This window comes from Sorex araneus, chromosome 1 (genome assembly GCF_027595985.1).
Source record: "Sorex araneus isolate mSorAra2 chromosome 1, mSorAra2.pri, whole genome shotgun sequence".
Classification (NCBI taxonomy): domain Eukaryota; kingdom Metazoa; phylum Chordata; class Mammalia; order Eulipotyphla; family Soricidae; genus Sorex; species Sorex araneus.
The window spans coordinates 92,865,492-92,892,438 of record NC_073302.1 but is presented as its reverse complement, the minus strand read 5'-3'; the positions used below and the strand labels follow the sequence as shown (position 1 = coordinate 92,892,438).

Below are 26,947 nucleotides of genomic sequence, written 5' to 3'. Positions count from 1 at the left end.
AATAACATTCAATATAAACAAAAGAGTAATTCATTGTTTAATAGTATAAAATCCCTTAGCAAGTTATGAATAAACAAATATTTGCTAACCTAGTACAAAGCAACCATAAGCGTCGTGAGTGAGTGCCACTCAGAGGCAAAGTGCTTGGAAGCTTTTCTTGTATTTGAAAGCAGGTCCTTTAAGCCTTCTTGCAAAGCTATATGCAAGGTTATGAATTCCCTAAGCTTTCCCATCCAAGAACCTTTGTATCACTCATCCAAAGCTGAATGATGATCTAGCTTAACGGAGTAATTTTGAGGAGGTATTTATTTTATTATCTTTAAAAAAACCCCCTACATGCTACCATTCTCTTCTGGCTCGTAGAGTTTCATCTGATAGAAATGCATAAATGCTATGAACTTTTCTTTGTGTCTATTTTACTCTTTTGGTCTTGTTGCTTTCAGTACTCTACTTCTATCTTTGGCTCTTGTCATTCTGATTATAATCATGTGTCTTATAGTTGTTTTATGTGGGTGTATTTTTCCCCCACTATATTTAAACACTGTGGCTTACAAAGTTGTTCATGATTATTTATTCCAGACGTTCAATATTCTAACGCCAATCTCACCACCACTGTCACTTTCCCTCCACCATTGTCTCAATTTTTTCAACCACCGCTCAAGCCTGTACCCATAGCAGGCCTTCAGTAGTTTATTTTGTATTGCTTGTTACCACTAACTGACTAACAAAATGATCAAAAGATATCTCTGTAGAAGAAAATTCACAAGGCTATGCTGACTGTGAATCTCTGAAATTAGGATATCTCTGATGAGGATGTGCCTGGGTGTTCTTTTCCTCTTATTTGTTTTTACCCGGTGACATGATGTATAAGTAGACTGTTAGGTGTGTTGAGTACAGCTACTCAGACCTTACACAGGTGGGATTGCTGAGATGGTGGAGTTTGAGTGTGGAGGCTGACTGGAAAGAAGAGAAATGTGGTTTTGGTTCCTTTAAAGCTGTAATGTGAATTTCCCTGAAAGAGCCGATGAATACACAGAGGGCCTGGGATATGGAGTGGCCAGGTGTGAAGAACATTTAATTTTTCTATTTCACTTATTTCAACTCTACTTTTTACTATTTTTATGATTTTCTCATTGTGATACACAGTGGGTAGGGCTTTTGCCTTGCACACGGTCGACCTGCGTTCAATTTTTCTGCCCCTCTTGGAGAGCCCAGCAAGCTAACGAGAGTATCCCGCCTGCACAGCAGAGTCTGGCAAGCTACTCATGGTGTATTTGATATGCCAAAAACAGTAACTACAAGTCTCACAATGGAGATGTTACTGGTTCCCTCTCGAGCAAATCAATGAGCAACAAGATGACAGTGACAGTGACATCACGATGACTTTTGATTCTGTTTGTTCCTTTTTTCCTACTTCCCTCCAGTATAAGGTTCCAATGCTGTAGATGTTTCTTGTTAATAGATGCCCACCAAAGCAATGAACTTACTTTAAATACTACTTTGGCTGCATCCTATAGAATCTAATCATTCTTTTGTTTTTGCTTTTGGAATCTGAGCATCAATTACTAAGGGAGGCCAACTAGCAGCAGTACTTGGGGGCTACTCTTAGCTCTTTGCTCTGGGATACTCCCAACAATGAGTGGGGGAACATGAGCTTTCACCCATAAAATGTGTTTTTGCAATATGCAAAGCAAATTCTATCAACCCTGTCCTATCCCATAGCTTTTTAAAGAGTGTCACGAATCACGAATTTGCTCAATCTCAAATTTGCTACTTTTGAGGTCTCTCTAGTTGAAACCAAATATAGAAAATCATGACAATTCAGTTCTAATATTTATTTTTGTCCATTTCATCTTCCCTTAGGCAAATCATATATACCATCATCTCTGACAAACATAAATTCAATGACTCTCACAGAAATCTAAATTTGTACCCAATTCAGCAATACATTTTAAAGAATAACATATCATAACCCAGTTGGAGTCGTTTCAGATATAAACACGGTTTAGCATATGCAATTCAGTAACTGTAATGCTTAGTATAATGCTTGCTCAAAGTCAATCATTCTAGCTTAAAGTTGATGTTATAATATGTTGAATTGAGTGAATTTAAAAAATAAATGCATGGTTAGGACTAAGTGATAGTACAGTGGGTATGGTGTCTGCCTTGCACGCAGGAATCCAGGTTTGATCCCTGGAATCCCATATGGTCCCCTGAGTACTGCCAAGAGTAATTCCTGAGTGTAGAGCCAGGAGTAAATAGAGTAAATAGAATAAAACTTTATTGATGGCCGCCAATCATGAGCTTTTCAAAAGAAGTGTGTAATAGGGATTTGCATGCCCTATATTTATTAAAAGGATTATAACTAAAATCGTAAAACTTAAAAAATTACAAGAAACTTAAGTTTGGATGTTATCAGTGACTTGTGGCTAACTGTGTTTGTCCCATGGTCACAATATTTCAGTAAGAAAAAATACAAAATGAAATGACAAGAGTTTTTATGATAATTGTAAAAGAAAAAGAGGCTTTATTTGCATAAGCTGTCAACTTATACCATGTAATAGCTTTTACAAGTAGAGGATTGACATTAGTTTTGTAAGACACCAACATGTATATAGAATGAATACAATTAAATTTAAAGCAAATGATTATCATGAGATGATATTTGTACTGAAAGTGGAATTTGATTGTTTTCTGAATCAATGCCAATGGAATATTTTCCATACTATTGTTAACAGAATATACCAATGTATAAAAGTTTTATATTTGAAAAGTTTAGTATTAACCATAAAAATATCATTGCATAATTAGAACTTTCTTTCTTTTTCAGCCATCACTTGTATCACTTGTCATCCCGTTGATTTTTTATTTGCTCGAGCAGGCGCCAGTAGTAATGTCTCCATTTGTCCCTGTCACGTGCTAATGTAGCCCAATGGAATCTGCTCCCTCCAGGAACACTATGAGCCTCAACCATTTGTTCAGGGTTTTGACGAAGAAGTCTGACCATCTCTTAGGTTGGCGGCCACGCTGTCTTTTGACATTCCGTAGAATCCAGTCAGTAACAGCTCTAGTCCAGCGGTTGTCTCCAAATCGCATTATGTGTCCAGTCCATCTGATTTTCTAAGCCTTGGCAAATGAGGCAGCGTCCCTGATTCTCAAATGTCACGTTTCACTCAAGTGAGAGAAGGGATCCGGAGTTCTGACCTCTGTTGACAAATGAGAATTGAGAATTTTCAGCCATACCACAAGGAAAATAAAGACAACCAATTACAGACTGAAGCTTAAGGATCCTAAAACTTTCTAGATAAGTAATGTGGAAGTACTTAGTAAGTTTCCATATCTCTAAAATGTTGTGAACATTTATTATTTTAAGAACATTTATTATTTTAAGAAAAATGAAATCTTATAAGATCAATTGTAACAGGGAAAAACCAACCAATTAGTTCTAGAAAGTCATAGCAAATTGTTTTTAATGTATATCTCTGATACAAACAAGACCAAACATGCCTCTTCTCCAGGATGGTTTTCTCTTTGAATGAAAAGAAATTAAGCTTCTATGCTAGATAAATGGTGAGAAATATGTAGAATAAGAATGCTGGTCAACCCACTCTTACCCTGATAATAAAAATAGCTAGGAATATCATACATAGAAAGAAATATATACACCAACATCTTTGACAAACATAAATTCAATAATTCTTAATGGAATCTGAATTTGTACCAAATTCAGCAATACATTCAAAGGATAACATATCATAATTCCAGGGATATTGTAGGATAGCATGCAGTTTATCCTTTTAGGCTTGCCTTAGGGAACATAGTTTACCTTAAAGCAGTGTCCTTTCTGTGTGGACACAGGAAGACAATATTGTGCTTGTAACTTGGGAGTTGATTGACTCCAATAATATTCACTCCTGGGCATCTGCTTTCTTAACTCAAGTTGCCCTCAGTTCCTTGCACCCCAAAAGCAGAATCCCGACGAGGGTCAGGATGAATCCAGGGCAAGTGGTGAATTATGTGCTACCCTGGCATTGAGATAGGCCAGGCCAAAGTGCCACAATATTCAACTATAAGTTGAGGGCATGACCATGGACAATGCTGTCATATTCCAAAAGTAATGACGAGATTAGGATCCTGCTGGGGTTAGGAAGACTAACCTGGCCTGAGGACTGTGGTCTGGATTATATAGTGAATGTTCTCAGGAAGAACAAAACTTTACGGTTATATCTCTTACTGTGCTCATACAGAATGACATTCCTAGAAATATTAGAAGTAGATTTACTATAACTATTTAAGTAGATTACTAGCTCATAGCCTGATACACCCTTGTTTGGACCCTACCCTTGAGTGGATCTCCTTAGATGAGATTTCCTTAGATGAGATTTTGTTAATCTCCTCAAGAAATGGTCTTACCCTTCTTTGTTGATTTGTTGATGTTAAACCCACCTTTGTGCTACCGCCCTATGTAATTTGCTATATAAACTGAGACTGGGGGGCACTGGAGGGGGAGAAAGAAGCCAAGGGAGACAGAGGAAGGAGACAGAAGAGGGAGACAGATGAAGAAGACAGAGAGATAGAAGAGACAGAGAGCAGCGGGAGAGATAGAGCCTCGGCGGGCCTTTTCTCTTTGGTGTTTTTACACAGATATAAACATGGTTCAGCACATGCAATTAAACAACTATAATGCTTATTATAATGTGTAGGATAACATAGCCACAGGTAGTTTAGGTTTATTGTGTTATTCCCATCACAGTGCTCCCATTCCTCTGTGTTTATTTGTAGCTTCTTTCTTAGTGTTCTGTTGACTCGTAAATATTGAGTCTTTGGCATAGTTTATTCATATCCATGTTCTTTTAGTATGGACACAGGAAGACTTAGCAAATGCTATGCTTTTTTAACCTGGGAGTCATTCGACTCTACATGATAGTTTCTTCCTGGGCATCTGTTCTTTCAACCTAAGTCAGCTGCTCTTACTTCCTAGCACCGCCAAAAGCAGGGTCCTGACGAGGGATGAGATGGACCCAGGGCAAGCGGTGTGTTGTGTGCTACCCTGGCATCGAGATGGGCCTGGCCAAAGTGCCTAATGCTTAACTATAAGTTAAGAGCTTGGTCATGGACAAATGCTGTCATGATCCAAATAGTGATAACTAGATTCGGACCCTGCTAGGGTTAGGAATTATTAATCTGGCCTGAGTGCTGTAGTCTGGGTCTGTGGCAAGATGTTGCCAGGAGAGCTGCCTTGCAAGCCTCAAGGTATCTCTTGCTATGTCCATACAAAAATAACAAGTATTAAGATGTGAATAAGTTCTTGGACTAAGGAAAGGAGAAAAACCTTTAGCGGTATTATGCCTGCTGACAGTCCAGAAGAGCTTTGGAATGCCCTTAGGTGTGTTCCCTTTGAACCTGATGGCCCTCAGGAAGGGCTTTCTTATGTTGATTTTGCTACCTGGCTGTGTGTAGCCTAGAGGGCAAGGTGGGAGAGACTGTGTGAAAGAGAATCCAGAGCTGTGGTAGATCCTGAGAGAGGACAGAGCCAGGAGTGTGGGAGGTGAGAAAGATGGAAGATTGAATAAATGGTAACTAATCAGCAATCAGCTTGGTCCTCTCATTCTTCCTTCGCCTGCCTGTCCTTGGGTTTGGGATTAGGATCCATCCCAATCCAGCCCATACACAGTGGTTCCAGAGCACTGAACTCGGGCTGTGAGACAGAGCCCCCTGGAGAGCCCGAGAGTGCACACGCCCGTCGGCATATTTAGTTTTTTACAATGAACATGTTATAATTCTGTTATAAAGTTATATAAATTAAAACATCAGGAAAATAGAAAATGAAAGCCATATGATCATATCAATAGTCATAAAAATCTTTCACAGAATTGAACATGTTTATAATAAAAACTCTCAATGGAAAATATGAATCAAAGATACATCTTTAAATATAATAATGATCATATATGATTAATGCACAGGTAGTGCTATAAATTGAATAAGATTTACTTATTCAATGATCTTAAATAGAACAGGACATTGGCTTTCATGAGTGTTCATTAATATGTTATTGAGCATACTAATTCACAGAAATTAGTTGAGAAGAAAAACATGTGGGAAACAAATTTGAAAGAATTCAAATGATAACTATTTAGAGAGGACCTAATAATATGTATCTATTTAGGAAACTCTAAAGACTTCACTAAAACACTATTAGAAATAATAACCAGTACAGTAAAGTGGCAAGTGATAGGATCAACATTCAAAAGTTATTTGAATTTCTCTACTCATATAATAAACGAGATGAGGAATAAATCAACAAAACAATTTTATATAAAGCAATTAAAATTAACTTAAGTGAGTGAGATGTAAGACTTCTACACTGACATCTCTAAGTCACTATTAAAAGAGATATTGAAGACACAGGGAATGAAAAAGTATTTCAAGTACATGGAATAGAAGAAGTGGTGTTTTTCAATGACTATCCTGCCCAAAGCATTATATAGATCAATGTAATACACATCAAAATTGCAACAGCATTGTCCAAAAAGTAGAAAAATATTACTGAAAAATTTATAGAAATATAACATCCTCAATGGCAAGAGAAATCTTGATTGAAATAGAACAGAGATAACATGTTCCCCAACTTTATACTTCATAGCTATAGTACTTTAACAGCATGTTATTGCGATAAATTTTTACAGATAATGGAATAGCTTTGAGAGCTCAGAAATAATTACTTGTATATATGGACAGTTAACTTATGGCACAGGACCAAAGAGTATGAAATAGTGAAAGGAAAGTCTCTTCAACCAGTGGTGCTGGGAAAATTGTATAGCCAGATGGAAAAGAATCAAATTGAATTACTATGTTATAGACTTCACAAAGTAAACTTATGACGTATTATAGACTGCAATTTTAGACTCAAAATTATGTTACTTTGGATAAATTATAAACTAATCACTCAATGTTCTTGTCTTCAGGGTTGTCTTCTGGGATTTGATTGAATCGGCAAGGGAAAATAACCAGAAGTCAACAAAAGTGACTATATCATACAAACTACATAAGTAGGATATACAGTGCAAAATAAACTATATTTTAAGCAAAAGACATCTCAGTGGAGGGGATAAAAGGGCATATATCATATATCTTGAGAAGGGCTAATGCACAAGATATATATACAACTAACGAAACTAAACAATAAGGACCAAAGAGATCTTCTCCAAAGGTAGAACAACTCCTGCTAGTAAGTTTGTGGTGAAAAGCACACTGTCATACATAGCAGTGGGGATGTTTCATAGTTCAGCCCTTATGGGAAGCATTACGGAGGTTCCTAAAAAACCTAAGAATAGAGCTACCATCTGGTCTGGCAATGCTTCTGCATGTTAGCTACCCACAAGATGTAAAAGCATCAACTCAAAAATCGTTGTGGATATATGTATTCACTGTGGCACTGCGGCACTTAGCCAGGTCACGGAAACAACCCAGGTGTCCAAAGACAAAAGAGTGGATGGAACGGTTTTTATGCACAATGGAATATTACTCAGTCACAAGGAATGGTGAAACCATGCCATTCAATGTGACTTCACGGTGGAAGTTGAGTTCTGGAGGTTTTTGGCTGCCGGGGCTAGGGCCCTTGAGGTGGGGAGGGGCCTTACCCATCCTGCTCTGGGGTGCCTCAAATGAAACAGCCTCGAGGCATGACTATGGCAGTGCTGTTTTATGCTCTTTTCTGAGAGAAGAATAATGAGTCTCTGGATCATGGTTGCTGATGAAATTATCTTGCTTCCGTGAGAGGTGGCTTGGGGCAGTGACTGCTGAGTTGCTGGAAACAGGGAGACATGAGGGAGGGTCACCCATTCCTGGGTCCATTGAACCTGGAGTTTTCAGTCACAAGTCCTGCATACCTGGGTTTTCTACAGATTCACTCGCAGCCGAAAACCTCCAGAACTCAACTGCCACCATCCTCATGGCCACTCTCCACATGCTCCAACCAAGCCTAGATGTTTTCTTAAGGAGAATAACTTCCTCCTCATCATCACACAACTTATTTATCTATTACCCTATAAGAATCTGTGCTCCTGAGATGAACCGGGAGCCATGCCACGAGAAGCAAACCCTCCGCGCCTATTGACTGTGATCCTGAGGTCTCCTAACCCATTTTGGCACCAGAGCGGATGCTTGAGCCATGCATTTTGACTGTGAACTGAGCTACAACCTCGTGCAGCCCGGGGAGGGATTTTTTTCCCTCTCCACCCCATTTTTCTGAGCGAAAATGGCGGCAGCAGCCACGCGGTGAGAGCCACCCTCTAAGACCCCTCCACCAGGAGGTAGGACTTTCTTTAGTGACGTAGCCTGTAGGTGGTCCTGGGAGGGGGGGCGTTCCCGGCGCGCCTTCCGCCCAGAGATGAACCGGGATCCGCGCCACGAAAAGCAAACCCTCCGCGCCTATATTGACTGTGATCCTGAGGTCTCCTAACCCATTTTGGCACCAGAGCAGATTCTTGCAGCCATCCATTTTGACTGTGAACTGAGCTAAAATATTAGAAGCCAAAGCCGCTATTGCGGCCGCGCGGACTCAAAGTCTTCACTCTTAGCAATGAAGAGAAATTATTAGATGATGCCTATTCAGCAGGCCTGGTTGTTGGGGAAAATTTCCAATCAATAATAGTGAGTTCTGTATGGAAATATGGAATGTACTCAATATATATAGAGAATAATGGGAATATCATTAGCTACTTAGATGGGGGGTGGGGTGGGAGGGGGGTGTATTGGGGTTCTTGGTGGTGGAACGGGTGCACTGGTGAAGGGATGGTGGTTTAATCAGTATTTGACTGTGACTTAAACCTGAAAGCTTTGTATTTTTTTTCTTGTTTTCACGGTGGTTCAATAAAATATTTCTTTAAAAAAAAAAAATCTTTGCTCCTTCTGAAAGTCAGAGGCCCAATCTTGCCACTGTGCTGCCTGCAGGCAGTGCACACAGCATGGAGGGAGGTTCCCAGGGCCCACAGTACAGAGAACAGAGTCCAGCATTCATGGTCCAGCTGGGCCCTGCCACAGGAGAACTGGGCAAAGACAAGCCATCTGCAATCTTAGAGTGTTACTGGAAGAAGCCTGGAGAATAATAGCCTTTCTTCCCTGAGGCTTTGTGAGCCTTGGTTAAGTTAAAATCTAAAATTACTTCACAGATTACACAAATCTTTGAGGAAGTTCTGTGTGCCCTCCCCATGATAAAAATGTGGCTTTTCTGGGGCCTGAGAGATGAGTGCATTGGCCTTGTGAGCCACCTCTGTTCAATTCTCAGCAACCGAATCGAGGAGTAACCCCTGAGCACAGCTGGGTGTGGCCCAGAACAACAAACAAACCAACAATCTGTTGGAATGGGCCTGAGCTCCTGGAGATGGTGACCAGTGGCTGAGCGCAGGTCTGGGGACTGAATGTGAAGTGCAGTAACTGAGCATGAAGAACACCTCATGTCTCCCCAACCTGAGAAGGGCCCAGGCTTGTGTCTCTAGGCTGGCACCTTGATGCCTGATGGTAGTTAGCAAGTTAACTGGTAACTTGATTGATGATAAAGGAGAAAATGTGTTATGTGATTTACTGTAATAGAATAATTGTCTTTATCATCAGTAGGAAGTTGTCTTCGTGATCATGGAAGGTATGTAACCACTGATGATGTGGAATAAAGACACTGCATGCTGGATGTGTATTCATCTGTCCCTTCCTGAGCACAGTGTTGTCCCAGTTTCAAGTCTTCTTCGGAAGCAGCAACAAACAAAATGTGGCATTTCTACTTCTAGGGTGAATTGAGTAACTTGAAAAAATGTGTTTCTGTTTTCTATTTTTAATTTTGTTTCAAGGGCTTATGTTTCAATGTTAGGTTTCTGCCATGTTAAAAGCTGAGCTGCCACAGAAAGAAAAACACAAGAAAAGGAATGATAATATCTTTCCATCCCTTGGGTTTGGACAAGACACTGCAATCCACCCACTCCCAGACAAATTTCAAAGGCATGACTCATGAAGCCACAGTTAGACATTCTGAACTTTAGAAACTTCTATTAAACAGACTTGCTCTCTAAATGGAGTTCTTCTCCAGCTGCCGCAGAAAAGTCAGTTTTCTCAGGAAATGTATAGTACTGACGTTCTCTTATATAATAGTTCTCCTCCGTAGAGTAATTGTCTTCTGCAAATATCATCTACGGAGTTTTAAAAATATCTCATAGCGATATTAAACGTATTATGCTCAAGCTACATAGAAATGTAACTTAGATGTTTCAGTTTAAAGGAAGTTTAAGGGACAGACGCTGTATTTTCAGAAGTCCAGGAAGCAGACCTTCAGATCTGCATTTAATTTCCATATCGCAAATATCAAATGCTATAAAGATTATTTGCTTGGCCCATCATTTCTAATCCCAGTGAGTGTTTTGTGCTCTCTTCACTCAACTAAGCCTTTATTCTCTTTACACTTAGAGTATTTTAAACAAATCTACCTAGGTTCACAGCAAATACTCCTCAGATCCAGGCAGCTGACTTCTTGTTCATCCAGATGGAAATTAAACTGAAATGCGCATATTGCAAGCACCTGCTACAACCTCTTAAAAATGCAAAACCTTAACCAGGCGAGGGAAAACAGTTTTGAATAGGAAAAAGCTGCCCATGAAACTTAAGAATCTTTAATTCTCTGGATTGTCCACCGTCAAATCATTGGCTAAGTTTAAATTTCTTGAAGTTCTTTTGAATCTGGCTATTGCGTGTGGAATTTAGAGCTGTTTCTTTTCACATTTTGCTTGTTTTTAGTCTCTCCAAAAGACTCCCGGTTACGTATCAGATTAAGAGAAAATGTTAGAATTTGCATGTTTGGCTTTGAGCTTAAATATGATTTTAGTTATAAAAATTGTGCAGCTGCCCCTCCCCTTTTTATCTTATATTTTGATGCTTGTTTTCTGCGGTTTCATGACCCTCCACATTTATATGAATGTATAAAAATACAAAATATAAAATATAATAGAATTGTTTATATATTTGCCAGCAGCACAGCAGTCATTCTCCACATGTCTGTACATTGTATTTGCAAGTTATTTTGGTTCATTCAGTTATTAAAAGTTGTCTCTATCCAATGCTATTATTATGTATATAGAAAATTTGTGATGTGTGGTACAAAGCTCAACACTCTCTTTTAAGGTTACACTTGCATTAATCTTGAACGTAAAAGCAAAATTGATTGCTTCAGGACCTTTTCAAAATCAGAGATAACTATATACTCAAAATGACATTGATAATTTTACTTAGTAATCAATGTTCTTGAAGGCATTAAAAACAAAGCTGAAAGTGTTAAAACTGTCCAACTATTCTTTATTCAAGACAGTGGTAATGGGATGCTGAGAATTGAACCTGGGTTGGCTGCGTGCAAGGCAAATGTCCTACCCACTGTGCTATCACTCCAGCCCCACATTGACTTTCATAAGTGAGGTTCTTGACAGTACCTTCCTGTCTCTGCCTCTGCCTTTACATATTTCTCCCTTTACTTTCATGAAATATTTTTTTTAAAAAAGAGACCTGGGTACCCTCGGCGCCATCTTGCCACATTCAACAGAGAAGAGGCCAGACATTCTGGTGAGCAACGCGACTGGAGAAATGCTCCAGTCCCGAAACCGGGCCAACAACACCGGGGATCCAGACGGAGGAGGTACAGCCAGCACACCTTCTCCAGATGGAGCCCTGGCGACACTGAGCAGCAACTAACACGGCTCCGGCTTGCGGGACTGGCACACATCCCGCAAGGTTTTTAAAAAAGCTGAAAACATACAATCTTTTAATGGAAAACCAATTATCAAATGTTTCCTTAGTAGGACTGTCTTTCTTGGGGGGGAAACTCCAACAACAATAGTGAGTTTTGTTTTGCAATATGGAACGTAATCAAGGTAAAGAGAAAATGAAGTGAAATTCATCAGTTATACAGTTGGGGGTGGGGACCAGGGACGGGGGGTATACTGGGGATTTTGGTAGTTGAATATGGGCACTGGTGAAGGGATGGTGTTTGAATATTGTATAACTGAGACATAAACCTGAAAACTTTGTAACTTTCCGCATGGTGATAAAATAAAAAATTTTTTTAAAAAAGAGACCTGGGTCAATATCTATCTTTGCCTCTGTCAAGCTAGTTTATATAAAGTTTCCCAAACTGCCTCCCAAAGTTAGTACCTAGGGTACCAGCTTGGGGCTGTTGATCTTTTGACATCCTTAGCATGCCCTTGAAGCCTCTCCTCCCAAGGCATCCAAACATGCTCTGGGTCTGGAATTCTGAATCTCATGGTTTTCTGGTCTCAGCTCTGTCTGAAAAGTTTTTATGAATTTGAACTGGTTTAGATATCAGATAATGTTTTCTGGAACACACATTAGCAGTCACCTTTCCCCACAGTTCCTTTTCTCTCTCTGCCTGCAACATCTATGATTAACTTCACATTCTTATCCCTGTGATCCTTACAGATGCCTTTTCTAAAAAAGTTTCTCTACTGTTTTCCCAAAACTCTTAATCTTCCTATCTCCTTTTTAATCACTGGATTTAAGGCTCATTTAAAATCCTTCCTTTAGCTCTTAGCCTTGGGCAATATTTTTACTTATTCATTCCTTAAGCTTTCTTCTTCTTCAGAATTATTATTTTTTTTCCCTTGATTTGCTTTCTGCCTCTTAAATTCCTGCCCCTGCCTCTTCTGCATCTGTTTTAGTTTGATAGTTGTCAAATTGTTTTTCAAATTACAAGCAGCAACAAAGCAGGAAACTATCCTTTGTCTTTCTAGTTAAGACTTTATAGAAAATTTTAAACCATCAACATGTGACGTAGGTGATCTCCTTTTACTGCTGAAAAAGAGGGTTGAGGGACAAGGTAATAGTTGGAGAAGGGTCTTAGTTGCAATAAGCATAAGACTGGAAGATGATGGATTCTTGACCTAGAGTATCATCATACCTGCATATTATTGAAGAGTCTTAACTTGGGAAAATAACCAGGAAGTTTATTTTTAGAAAGAGCAGGTTGTACTTTCATGGGCAACTGAGTGGTCAATAAATTTCCCAAGGCTGTTCCTCTAAGTCATTTCTGTTTAACATTTTTAAGCCTAAATACTATGTTCCAATATAGGATTTAAGGGGAAGGACACAATAAGGGAAATATTTTTTACATTTTCAACAGCCCCAAATAAGGGAAGTTTGGTGGTTTTGTGTATTGGGGGAATAGGGTACTGGGAGTCATGGCTTCCAAGTGTGGCTCAATTTTGCTATTATAACAGAGGTTTGGGTATTAATCTGGTGCTATTATCCTCAGTAAGGAAATGCCCAGACTGAAAAAAAATTACAGTGGAAAGTAAACATCATACTGATACAAGGAAATGAAAGGTGGGGTTCCAGGTGAACTAGCTAATTTGTCCTTTAAAATCTTGCCTGCAGAAAAGGCCCCCAATAAAAATAGATAATAGGATGACTGGGGATGGCAGATAGCAGGAAATGAAAGGAATCCACCAGCCAGGCCTTTCTCTCTTTGCACCCTCACCTATGAACAGACGGATGACAGGACCACAGGGATGGCACCTGCATGCCTATGGCCACAGCCTTAGTCAAGGGAATCCAAGGGGCAGGGAGCCACTGGGTTAGTCTTAGAGAGGCCCAGTGACAGGTACAGAGCAACAGGAATCAGCAAAGGACACGGATGACAGAGGTTCAAGCACACTAGGAAAGCAAACAGAGAATAGCATAGAAACAGACTGAGCAGTCGTTTGCTAGAGGAGAGCAGGCAAGGGCAAGACAGAACATCAAATACTGGATCTGGCATTGAGAAATAGGGTGAATGATATGGTACACAGGTAAAAATAAAAGGCCTAGATATTAGGGAGGGACCCAGATTTATTTATTTGAAGTCTTTCATACAATCCTCAAGAACCCATGAGTTCAGGGTTAAATTCACTTCCACTCTAATAGTATGAAGAACAGAATACATCAGTTGACTATCAAAAACAATCTTTGGCTAACAAAAATTCATTTGTAGTAAATAATCAAAGCACTCATTTATACCGGTCTAATCATAAGTGGTTCTGACATTTGGTCAGTTAATGAATAGCCAATAAATAAAAGTCAAATAAAATGCAATAAAAATAGAACATTTTCCCTTTTAATATTAGATTTCCATCCAAAGAACAGTTTATTAATCCAAAATTTATATAATGTATATATGACATGTACAAAAGTTTTTATTGATTTCTCAATTTATTTCTCTTAATCTCTGGACATACTTTTTATATGGAATAAAATGAGAACCCTGTATATCTAACTCTTCTCTTTATAGAAATGTCTCAATCACTCTAAAAAGCTATTGAGTTTAAGGAGAAACAAAAACACACACCATTACTAAAGAAACAGCAATCTCATTTATGTTTGAAGCCTGTGAACATTGACAATGCTTTGTTAAAGCATTTGGGATTGGGATGTCTATTGAGTATTTGTTTTATTTTAAGATATGTTTGTCATTTCCTCTACAGGAGCAGTGTTGAAACACACCCAGCAAAGTTTAGGGACTATTCCTGACTCCAACTGTTTCCTCATTGCACTTCGGGGACATTGTGATGTGGAGGATTGATCCTGGGCATCTTACCTACTATAGTATCTCTCCAGCCCCACTTTCATTAGATGTTAATTATCTAATTATTTTTAGTCAGTCCATTAACATAGTTACAAAACTATATCATCAGAAGATTTTTTAAAATGAAATTTAGTTTTTAGGACAATTTGAGATTTACAGAAAATTAAGGTAGAAAGATTAGAAGGTTTCTATTTTCCCCTGACCTCAATTTTCTTTAATTGATGTAGTGCATTTGTTATTACTAGTGAGTGAATATTCATATATCCAGTAATCAATATCCCTGGGTAGATTAAGTTTCACTCTTGTTGTATACAGTTTAATGGATTTTCCAAATGCATAATTTCATGTATATACCACTACGGAATCATATAGAATAGTTTCCCTGCCCTACATATGCTTTGTTCTCCACATTATTCTTGTCCTCTCTTTGTTCCTCTAACTTATAGAGATAATTTTTATTTTCCTTAGAGTTTAACTTTTTTTCAGTACATTGTATAGTGAGGATTATATGGAATATATATGAGTACTCATACCTATTGGATTTATGAATAAATATCTATAGCTCAGTGATTGTCTTTTAGCACAGCAGATAAGGTGTTTGCCTTGCATGTGGCTGACCCGGGTTCAATTCCTCTGCCCCTCTCGGACAGCCTGGTAAGCTACCTGTGGGGTATTCGATATGCCAAAAACAGTAAAAACAGTAACAACAAATCTCACAATGTAGACATTACTGGTGCCTACTGGAGCAAATCGATGAGCAACTGGATGAAAGTGATACAGTGATTCTTTTGTTATCAAAAGGTTTGCAAAAAAATGGGTTTACAAAGAAAGAAAAATAATTGTGAAAGCACAAATCATTAAAGATAGCAGAACTTGAACATGAAATGTCATCAAACTTGAAAAAGACATGGAAGTACATATTACTAAGTTTGATAACATTTCCTTTAATATTTATATGTAATTTCATTGCATAGATGTACAGCAGTTAATTCAATGCTTCAAAGACATCTTCTTTGCTCTAATTTTTGCCAAATAGCCAATTAAGTTGCTATAAGTATTTGTAGGGAGGATTTTGTGTGCAAATAATTTCCCAGCTCACATGAGGAAGTATCTAGGAATAGTCACTGGATTATATCATAGACAATGCTTGAGTTCATATGAAACAAACTCTCTTCCAAAGGATGTATGTATTAGTAATGAATGAGTGCTCATGTCTGTTGCAGTTATGAATAAATACCTATTGCTCAATGATTGTCATTCAATGAGTTTATGCTATTTTTTTTATCATCAAGAGGTTTGGAAGAAATAGGTTTATAAAGGAAAAATATCACTGTGATAGCACAAATTATTAAAAATAGTAGAACATGAAATATTTGGTAGCTAAACTGACATTTGTTTTTTCTTTGAGGGGTCACACTCGGTGATGCACAGGAGTTACTCCTTGCTCATGCACTCAGGAATTATGCCTGGCGGTGCTCAGGGGACCATATGGGATGCTGGGAATCAAACCCGGGTTGGCTGTGTGCAAGGCAACCGCCTTACTCGCTGTGCTATCACTCTAGCCCCTAAACTGACATTTGAAACTCTAAAATTACACTCCTTTTTATATAAATAATTTCTTGGTTTTCCTTAAACCTAGAAAACAGTCTGATCTATTGACATTAGTACATATTTTTTATCCTTCTCCAATTTTATTTTTTCAAATGTGTTGAAGTAAAATTTGTTACAATCACCAAAGTGACAGTTTAATTTTCTCTATTTATAGGATAACATAAAGATGAATATGTATAGCATGTTCAAGGATAAAAGAGACTTTCGTAACATGAAATTACTAATCCTAATCTGATCTTTCTGGTACAAATGTAAGAATTTACTCATCAAATCATCTGCTTAACTTCCTTAGATCACATAGTAACAGATACTAAGTCACTGAAGAGAAGTTTCTACCTTCTTTAAGATTTCTTACTCACAAAAGGAAATGAAAAGCATCAGAAAGAAGCCCTACACACAAGTCTGTTAGTTGTTATGTTTGGATACTACTTAAACTACAACAGTAGAATGAAAGAAAGATAACATTTTTCTTTATATTATAGATTAAATCAACTATTGCCTCAAAGTTTATGCCTTGAGAATAGTTCAAAAAGATTACATTTTCTGTACTTTTCCCCATTTATTCTTGGGTCACATCAAAATACAACACTTAAGAAATCTAGTGAGATGGGAAAGGAGACCACATTGCTATGAATTCCAATAATCCCAATTATTGATGACCAGCTCAGAAGTGACAACCTTCATTGAAGTTCTATATGATATCAATAGGGGCTGATTACTCTCATGACTTATGAAGTCAGTTAACCACTCTGAGATGATGTAAACATCGAAGTGTTTGAACTGATTCAAATCTGAAGCTGTTGTCTTTCTGTCAAGACTGAGAATTCCAATTATTTCTTTCAATCAGGTAAATTTCCAAGTATACATGTACTATTTGCTTGTGTTTATGTACTTGCATGAATTTATATAAAATTATAATATTTGAAGAAAATGACTTTTTTACAATGGGCATCATATAAAGATTTTAGGACTTGAGATAAATCCCTTCAAATCAATAAATATAATTCATACAAATCAATCAATAAATAAATGAAACAATGTCACTACAAATGAGCCCCAAAATTGAACTAGCAGGCCAAGAAAGAATACAGCAAATGTTCAGTGTCTTTGTAAAAAAGATGCTGAACTTTATTAGACACTGAAGAATGACAAACTTAAAATCCAATATAAAGGAACAGAGAGTACAGAAGATGCTTGCCTTGCACACAGTCAACACAGGTTTGATCTCTGGTAACATAGACGGTTTTCCAAACCCTACCAAGAGTAATTCCTGAGCATAGAGCCAGGAGTAAGTCCTGAGCACGTTGAGTGTGGCACCCAAATCAAACAAAATAAATGCAAGGTAGAGGCTGGAGTGATAGCACAGCTGGTAGGGCATTTGCCTTGCACGTGGCTAACCCGGGTTCGATTCCCAGCATCCCATATGGTCCCCTGAGCACCACCAGGAGTAATTCCTGAGTGCAGAGCCAGGAGTAACCCCTGTGCATTGCTGGATGTGACCCAAAAAGCAAAAAAAATATCCAAGGTAATACTGCCAATATTAGAACTGTTCAAGTGAAGAAATGATAATAGCAGATTTTGATAAAGATAATACCATACATCATTTGTAAACAGTCCTAAAATATATATTATCAAGTTGAAGTACAACATGTTTCCCTAAGTGCTATCATATTCATATCATAATTTGGCACTCATTTAATTTATTTTCTCCTTTTTCAACTGCAATTCTGTTTTTTTCATTTATTTATTCATTTATTGGGCCACACCTAGTGGTGCTCAGGGGTAACTACTGGCTCTGAGCTCAGGGATCACTCCTCCTGGGAATCAGGGTGCCATGGATTGTACCAGGAGGGCCATGTGCAAGGCAATTACCCCCCCCCACCCTTTCCGCATACTTTTTTCCCTGGCTCTTATTTGCAGTTCTAAACATAATTGCAGAACTCATTGCTTCACTTAGGGAGACACTGCTCTATCCATTACATTGAACCTCTTCCCTGACCTTAGCAACAACATTTTTTTTTGGTCAGCTTAATGCTTGCAGGATACATTCATGTTTTTATATCTATTAGTGAAGTCACTTTTTATGATATTTTTATTCACTCCATTAATACATTTTTTCGGTTATTTGACAATACAAACTCTACACACAACACACACATATATACTTATGTATACGTACATATACATATATGACTTCTATTTTTAAAGCACATGATTTACAAAGTCCATAGGAGTAGAAGATTTCCAATCACAAAGAATTTTTAATTCATAGTTGAGTTTTAACATACAGTATTGAAGCAGCAATCCTACCATCTGCGTCAACTTCCCTCAAGTAATGCTTCCAGGTTTATATACATGACTTCATATGATAAAATTGCATTTCATTTTCTAAATTATATTATTTGAAATATACCAAATTTTCTACTTATGGGGGGACACAGCACTTTATTATCATCAGTCTTTGTCGGATCTTTTTTAGACACATTTGTTCAGAATACACTTACACCTTTACACTCATAAGCACAGACATCTGTATATGAGCATAAACCAAGATCACAAAATCATACTTCATGATATGTGAAAAATTCATATTTTCCATGCTGTTGCATTTTATTCTATTTTTCTTCTTTAAACATTGGTCAGTATGTATGAATTTACCATAAGACTAATTATTTGAATCTAATGATTGAAACATATTTTTTGAAATATACCAGAATCTTACAAAAAATACAACAACAACAACAACAAAAACCCTTCATCTTATTAGGATATAACCTAATGAAAACTTTTTGTTTTCTTTCTAAAGTTCATAGGAGTAGAATATTTCCAGTCACAAAGAATTTCAATTATGTTTTATTCTTTTGGGGAGCATGATGGTGCTTTTCATTCTTCTTTGAGATAATTTAACAAAATGCTATTTAATCACATTCTCAAGCATCATGTTCTTATACTAATGGCCTGAGATGATAAAAGTTCCCTACCTCAACTTGTTACACCCAGGTAATTTTGTTCATTATTCCTTAAATGAGGACCAGTGGTGATACATTCCTTAGATGTTATTTTTTGATGTGATTATGGAGGTGGGGGGGTATAGTTTTTGGCGGGAACTCCCAAGAGGTACTTCAGGGGCAGAAGATCCTCTCCCAGTGATTCTTAGACATTCTTAGTCAATTGGACCAGTGCTTCAATGTGATGGCACTGCACTATTGGGAATTGGCTCCCCAATGTTCTGTAGTGTTCGGGGCCTACAGGGTTGGCTGTACTTGGTGATGCTCTAGAGATAGTGTGGTGCCCGGAACAGAACTGATGTCAGCCACATGCAAGACATATGCCTTAACCCCTTTACTCTATTTTCGTCTCCTTTGGTCTCTCTGCCGTGATTATTTTGAGTGTGTTGTGTATGTGTGTTTGTATGTGAGAGGGAGAGTCAGAGACAGAGATGATAGGGTGGTTGGAGAGAATGAGTGAAGGAGAGAAAAGAAAATTACTTGAAATATCTAGAGGTAACAGTAAAATTATGTAGGGTACTTTCTAAAAATGAATGGATTGGCAATAGTTAGTGAGTTTGAGGAAGTATGGAAAAATTTCCATAAAATGAGATCTCATATTATTGTGAATATGCATTTTTTCTCCACAGGAATGGTGATGCTTAAATAGAACATAATATAAAGGATGGATACAACAATTAACTATGTTCATGTGTTTTATTAGAGTCATGTGAATGCTTTTGCTTTGTTAAGGTATATAGTGAGAGAAGCATCTGTTATCTCATGACTTCCTTTCCTTTTAACAATTAGGTCTACCCTAAAGGTGTAAAAAAAAAATCACTGTAAAAATAAGGTACTACTCTGACTTTGAACTATCTTTCCTTATCTTTTCTTTCGCTTTATTTTTTCTTCTTTTTTAAAATGAATCATTGAGAGATACAGTTACAGACTTACAAACTTTCATGATTATGTTTCATACAACCCTCCACCAGTGCCCATTCTTCTCCACCACCAATGTACCACCAATATTCTCAGTATCCCTCCCACCACCCCCACCCCTTCCCATCCCTTGCCGCTGTTGCAAGCACATTTCCTCTCTCTCTCTCCCCCTCTCTCCTTCTCTCTCTCCCTCTCTCCTCTCTCTCTCTCTCTCTCTCTCTCTCTCTCTCTCTCTCTCTCTCCCTTCCTCTCTTTATCTCTATTCTTTGGGGTGTTGGTTTGCAACACAGGTAATCATGTTTGGTCATAGTCTGCTTTCAGCACACATCTATCATCCTGAGCAATCTCTCCAAACATCATTTACTTAGTGGTCCCTTCTCTTATCCCAGCTGCCATTTTCCCCAGCACATGAGATGGGCTTCCAAGCCGTGGAGCAATCCTCTGGGCCCTTGTCTCTATTATCCTTAGGTGTAAGTCTTCTGTTATGTTCCTTTATATTCCACAAATAAGTACAGTCATTCTATGTCTGTCCCTCTCTTTCTGATTCATTTTATTTAGCATGATACTCTCCATGTCCATCCACTTACATGAAAATTTCATGATTTCATCTTTTCTAACAGATGCATAGTATTCCATTGTGTAAATATACCAAAATTTCTTTAACCAGTTGTCTGTTCTTGGGGATTTGGGTATTATTTTTTCAGATTCTGACTATTGTAAACAGTGCTGCCATACACATACAAATGCAGATGTCATTTCTACTGAATTTTTTTTTTTTTTTGCATCTTGGGGATATATTCCCAGAAGTGGTATTACTGGGAAAATGGAAGCTCAATTTCTAGTTTTTGAGAAATGTCCATATTGTTTTCCAAAAAGACTGAACCAGTCAGTAATTCTCACCAACAGTGAAGGAGAGTCTCTTTCTCCCCACATCCATGCCAACTACTGGTTGCTTTTGTTCTTTTGAATATGTGCCAGTCTCTGTGGTATGAGATAATACCTCATTGTTGTTTTGATCTGCATCTCCTGATGATTAGTTATCAATAGCACTTTTTTCCATGTGCTCTTTGGCCATTCAGGTTTCTTCTTTGAGATTTTCTGTTCATTTCATCGCTCCATTTTCTGAAGGAATTAGATGTTTTCTTCTTGTGGAGTTCAACCAATGCCTCATATATCCTTGATATAACCTCTTATCAGAAGGGTATTGGGTATATTCTTTCCAATTCTGTATAATGCTTTTGTATTCTGGTCACTGTTTCTTTTGAGGTGCAGAAGCTTCTTAGTTTAAGATAGTCTCATTTGTTTATCTCTGTTTCCACTTGCTTGGTCAGTGGCATTTTATCTTTGAAGATACCTTTGGTTTCAATGTCATGGAGGGTTTTGCAGACTTTTTCTTCAAGGTACCTTATGGATTCTGGTCTGATATTGAGGTATTTAATTTATTTTGATCTGACTTTTGTGCATGGTGTTGGGTAGAGGTCTGAGCCCAGTTTTTTGCATGTCACTGTCCAGTTTTGCCAGCACCCTTTGTTAAAGAGGCTTTCTTTGCCCCACTTCACATTTCTTGCTCCCTTATCAAAGATTAGATGATCATATATTTGAGGATATATGTAAAGATGTTCAACCCTATTCCACTGGTCTGTGGCTCTGTCTTTGTTCCAATACCATGCTGTTTTAATCATTACTGATTTGTAGTACAGTTTGATGTTGGGGAAGGTGATGCCTCCCATTTTACCCCGCAAAGAATTGCTTTAGCTAGTCGTGGAGGCTTGTTGTTTCATAGGAATTTCAGGAGTGCTTATTCAATTTCTTTGAATAATGTCATGGATATCCTTATAGGGATCGCATTGAATCTATATAGTGCTTTTGGCAGTGTTGCCATTTTGACAATGTTAATTCTCCCAATCCATGAGCAGGGATGTGTTTCCATTTCTTTGTGTCCTCTTTTATTTCTTGAAGTAGCATTTTGTAGTTTACTTTGTACAAGTCCTTTGCCTCCTTAGATAAGTTGATTCCAAGGTACTTGATTTTCAGAGGCATGATTGTGAACGGGATTGCTTTTTTCATATAACTTTCTTCTCTCTCATTATTTGCGTTTAGGAAAGCTAAGGACTTTTGGGTATTGATTTTATAGCCTGTGACTTTACTATACAAGTCTATTGTTTCTAGGAGCTTCTTGGTAGGGGCTTTAGGGGTCTATAAATATAGTATTATGTCATCTGCAAGTAGTGAGAGCTTGATTTCTTTCTTTCCTATTTGGATGCCCTTAATGTCGTTTTCTTGCCTAACTGCTATGTACTATATTTGTTTCCTCCTGATCTGTAAAGTAAATGCTTATGAGTCATCATCTTACAGAAACAAGAAAGGGTGAGTCATTTCTCTGGAGTTCTAGTATATGGCATTTCAAGTAAAAAGAGTGTTTAAACCCCTTATTATCCCTGAGCTGTTGGTAGCAATATGCTATTTTTCTTTTATTTCTGCAAATTAATTTCACTTACTACTATATTCAGAAGGAAATATTTCTAGCACTTGATTCACAGCAATATTCTTATAGTCAGTGACTCTTTTCTGCTTAAGTAAGAATTTTTTACTAGCCTTTAGACTTACACTGAAAATTAACTTTGGAAAGAAATGTCACTTTATCAATTCTGCCACAATAACCACATTTATTATATTTTTTTTTGGTTTTTCAAGTGCATTACAAATTACAGTATATAAAGTTTATGCTAGTGATGTCCACACAGTGGTATAAAATTCATATACTAGAATTTGTATATGGGATTTATGTTCCTTTAGATAACTTCATAATGGTGTTAGTGTGCAGAAATGTTCTGACACTTCCTTTATCAAATTTAGGAATTAATGTAAATAGAAAAAACTGTTTTTTTCCTTTTTTTTTCTTTTTTTGGGTCATACCTAGCGATGCTCAGGAGTTACTTCTGGCTCTGTACTCAGGAATTACTTCTGGCAGTACTTGGGGGACTATATGGGATGCCACAAATTGAACCTGGGTTGCTCGTGTGCAAGGCAATTGCCCTACCTGCTGTACTATACTATCACTCTGGCCCCAGTCTTTTTTTTTCTTATATGACAAAACTAGTGTGGTGTTTTGTGTAAGTTTGTCAAGATTGATTCATAATAACAATAATCATGTAAGGAAAACAGATTGGCCTCTTCTCAAATATTCAGATCAGATAAAATTCCTTCTTTAGAATTTGTTGAATTCTTTGACATTAACACTGAGAACATGGAATGTATTTTTGTAATTTTTTTAAAAATATGTTTTGGGGTACCATACCCTGTAGTATTCAGGATCCATTCCAAGCTCTATGCTCAGAGATTATTTGGAAGATCATGTAGTGCCTGGGATCAAACCATGGCCTTCCTATTTCAAAGAAAGTCATTTAGCCCTAAACATTGACAATATTAAGAAATTATTTCCATTGCTTTTTCTAAACTTAATATACTATATATGTATTTACTTTATAAGATATATGTATATAATTAAATCTATAATTTCTCATGGATATAAGTCTATCCATGAGAAAAAACCAATCTCTAAAATTAGCACAAAAAATGTAATGCTTTTAATGCTTTAAATGAGTTTATACTTGTGCATAACTTAATGGACATGCCATACGATATTTTTTAAGTTTTATGAATAAAATTATTTGTCATAAATCCCCAGAATATTTCCTTTCACTGGATAGGATATTTCTTATGATACCTGTTCTGTTATAGACCCTATACCAATAATCTTCTCAATTTATAGTTCTGGTTTGTCATTAAAGTACTCAGAAATCTAGGATCCTTTGTAATTAACATTGGGAAAGAATTTATATAGGTAGTGTTTTTTCCAATGGCAATGCATTGTATATCAGAATTAATCAAATTGCTAGATTTTACCTTAAAAAGAGTTTAAATCTAGGGATTTATTTTTCTTATTTACAATGAAAAGAAAGTGTTTTGAAGATAGGGTGATGGTTGTGAAATATACAAAAGAAAAATGTTCAGTAGCACTACTTAATATTAAGACTTATGAATATGCATCATTTGTTACTGATTGAGATTTCTCTTGGATAGCTCCAGGTAATAGTATGCCTATATTACAAAAGTAGAAACATATTAAAAAAGAAAAAGTTAAGATGTCTCAAATAAGTGATGAAGTAGAATAAAGGTAAAATTAATAGGTTTTTTCTTTCATAATTTCTTTAGTTTTAGTTTTGAGTTAAAAATTTATACATTTTATTTATTTACTTTTTATTGAGACTATAAAACAAAGCTCCTGGAAGAGAGCGACACAATTTTTCCTGGACTCCTGGAAACTCCGCCCGCATGCAGAGTCTGGCAAGCTACCCTGACATATTTGATATGCCAAAAACAGTAACAGCAACATGCTTTTCATGCTCTTCATGTTCCTAGAGCGAGCAGAAGCCATTGAGCTACACTAGCACATGGCAGGGACAAATTAAGACATTATTGGGGCCCACTAGAGCAAATCAATGAACAACAGAAAGACAGTGATACAGTGATACTTTTTATTGAATCACCATGAGGCACAGTTTCAAAGCTTTCATGTTTGAGTTTCAGTCATAAAATGATCAAAGACCCATCCCTCCACCAGTGCACATTTTCTACCATCAATGTCCCCAGTATTTTCCCCATCCCAACCCTCCCCCTACCTCTAAGGCAGACAATATGCCCCATAATCCCTCTATACTTTTGGGCATTATGGTTTATAATACAGATACTGTCACATTTGGTTATCACATTTGGTCCTTTATCTACGTTCAATACATATCTCCATCCGGAGTGATCCCTCCAACCATCATTGACTTTGTGATCCCTTATCTATTCTAGCTGCCTTCTCCCCCAGCTCATGAGGCAGGCTTCCAACCATGGAGCAATCTTCCTGACCCTTGTCTCTACTGCCCTTGGGTATCAGTGTCATATTATGTTATTTTATATTTCACAAATGAGTACAGTCATTCTATGTCTGTCCCTCTCTTTCTGACTCATTTTACTTAGCATGATACTCTATATGACAATCCACTTATAAGGAAATTTCATGACTTCATCTTTCTTAACAGCTGCATAGTATTCCATTGCATAGATGTATCAAAGTTTCTTTAACCAGTCACCTGTATTCGGGAACTTGGTTTGTTTCCAGATTCTGGCTATTGTTAACAGTGTTACAATGAATATACAGGTGCAGATGCCATTTCTACTGTGATTTTTTTCCACCTTCAGGCTATATTCCCAGAAATGGTATTATGGGGTCATATGGAAGTTCAATTTCTAGTTTTGAAGGAATGCCCATATTGTTTTTCAAAAAGGCTGGACCAGTCGGCATTCCCACCAACAATGTAAGAGAGTTTCTCCCCACATCAGTACCAGCACTGGTTGTCTTGTTCGTTTTAATGTAGGCCAGTCTCTGTTTTGTGAGATGATATCTCATTGTTGTTTTGAATTGCATCTCCCTTATGATTAGCGATGTAGAGCATTTTTTCATGTGCTTTTTGACCTTTTGTACTTTTTTTTTTGAGAAAGCTTCTGTTCATTTCTTCTCTCCTTTTTTTGATGGGGTTAAAGATTACAATTCTAATAGTGTCTTTTATATCCTGGATATTAACCTCCTATTAGATGGGTAGCACTGTAGCACTGTCATCCCACTGTTCACCTTTATGCTTGAGCAGGCACCAGTAACATATCTATTCATCCCTCTCGCATGCTAGTGTAGCCTGATGGCATACTGGGGGCTCTTTCAGGATCAGGGGATGAGGACCAGTAACTTCTCCATTGTGAGACTTGTTGTTACTGTTTTTGGCACATCTAATACGACATGGGTAGCTTGCCAGGCTCTGCCGTGTGGGCGGGATACTCTCAATAGCTTGCTGGGTTCTCCGAGAGGGATGGAGGAATCGAACCCGGGTCAGCCACATGCAAGGCAAACGCCCTACATGCTGTGCTATCACTCGTATTGGATAAATATTTGTTCCCATTCCTTGGGCTGTCTCTTTACATTTTAAATTTATAATTTCTTTTAAATAATATGTCAATGGTTGCTATGAGGATTGGGGTGAATTTTTGGGCAGTTTGAGAAATCTAAAGCACTAGAAAGTGCTTTGAGGGAAAAGCAAAACAATGAAAGGGGGGAAAAATCTGTCCCGTTTCTTTTCCTCTGTGCTGTCAGCTATTAGTTGGCTTAGCAAATACTTTTGCAAGACTTAGTTCACTTTGGGGCGGGGCTGAGCTAAGTATTTCAAACAGAAAGCAACCCATTACTAATTTCTGGTTGCTAGGTGTGGCTTCCTTTCAAACTCTATAAAACAGAAGCTCAAGGCTCTACTCTCAGTGAAACATACAGAGAAGAATCTCTTCACTTCTTTGAAAGAAAGAGGAAAATACTAAGTAAGTTTCAGCTTTCTTTAAGTTTGTGAAAACTTTTCCAAACTGATATTAATGTTACTGCTTTTGTAGGATTTATTTAATAAGTTTGCATTTAATGAGTTCTCATAAGTATTTTTAATTGGGTATTTATTTGGCAAATCCCTGGTGTATTTTTTAAACTTAGTTAGGAAAGATAATTTTAAAGAGACTGAAACTTTTTTCTTCTTTTTAAAATACTACCTTATTGTACTGGGTTGGTTAGTTACCATGAAGAAGAAGCAAGGAGTGTGTTTTTTTATCTTGCAAATTATGAGTCTGCAATAGTTGAGTGACTCAGATGAAATGGTGGAAGTGTGGGTAATTGTTTCAAAATAACAGGACTTCATTTATTTTTTTCTTTTGTTAAAGA

At 37.4% G+C, this 26,947-nt stretch overlaps 1 protein-coding gene across 3 annotated transcripts in view; it reads left to right on the top strand.

The window, feature by feature from the left end:
- Nucleotides 1-26,947, top strand: part of ANXA1 (annexin A1) — a 190,630-nt gene that overhangs the window by 144,373 nt on the left and 19,310 nt on the right. Inside the window, exon 1 of one of the 3 annotated variants that reach the window (XM_004612958.2) lies at nucleotides 26,480-26,559. The exons of the other annotated variants lie outside the window; for them this stretch is intronic. The gene's annotated coding sequence lies outside the window, so the exon portion shown is untranslated. Of the gene's footprint in view, nucleotides 1-26,479; nucleotides 26,560-26,947 lie in introns of those variants that run through there. 3 annotated transcript variants of the gene reach the window in all.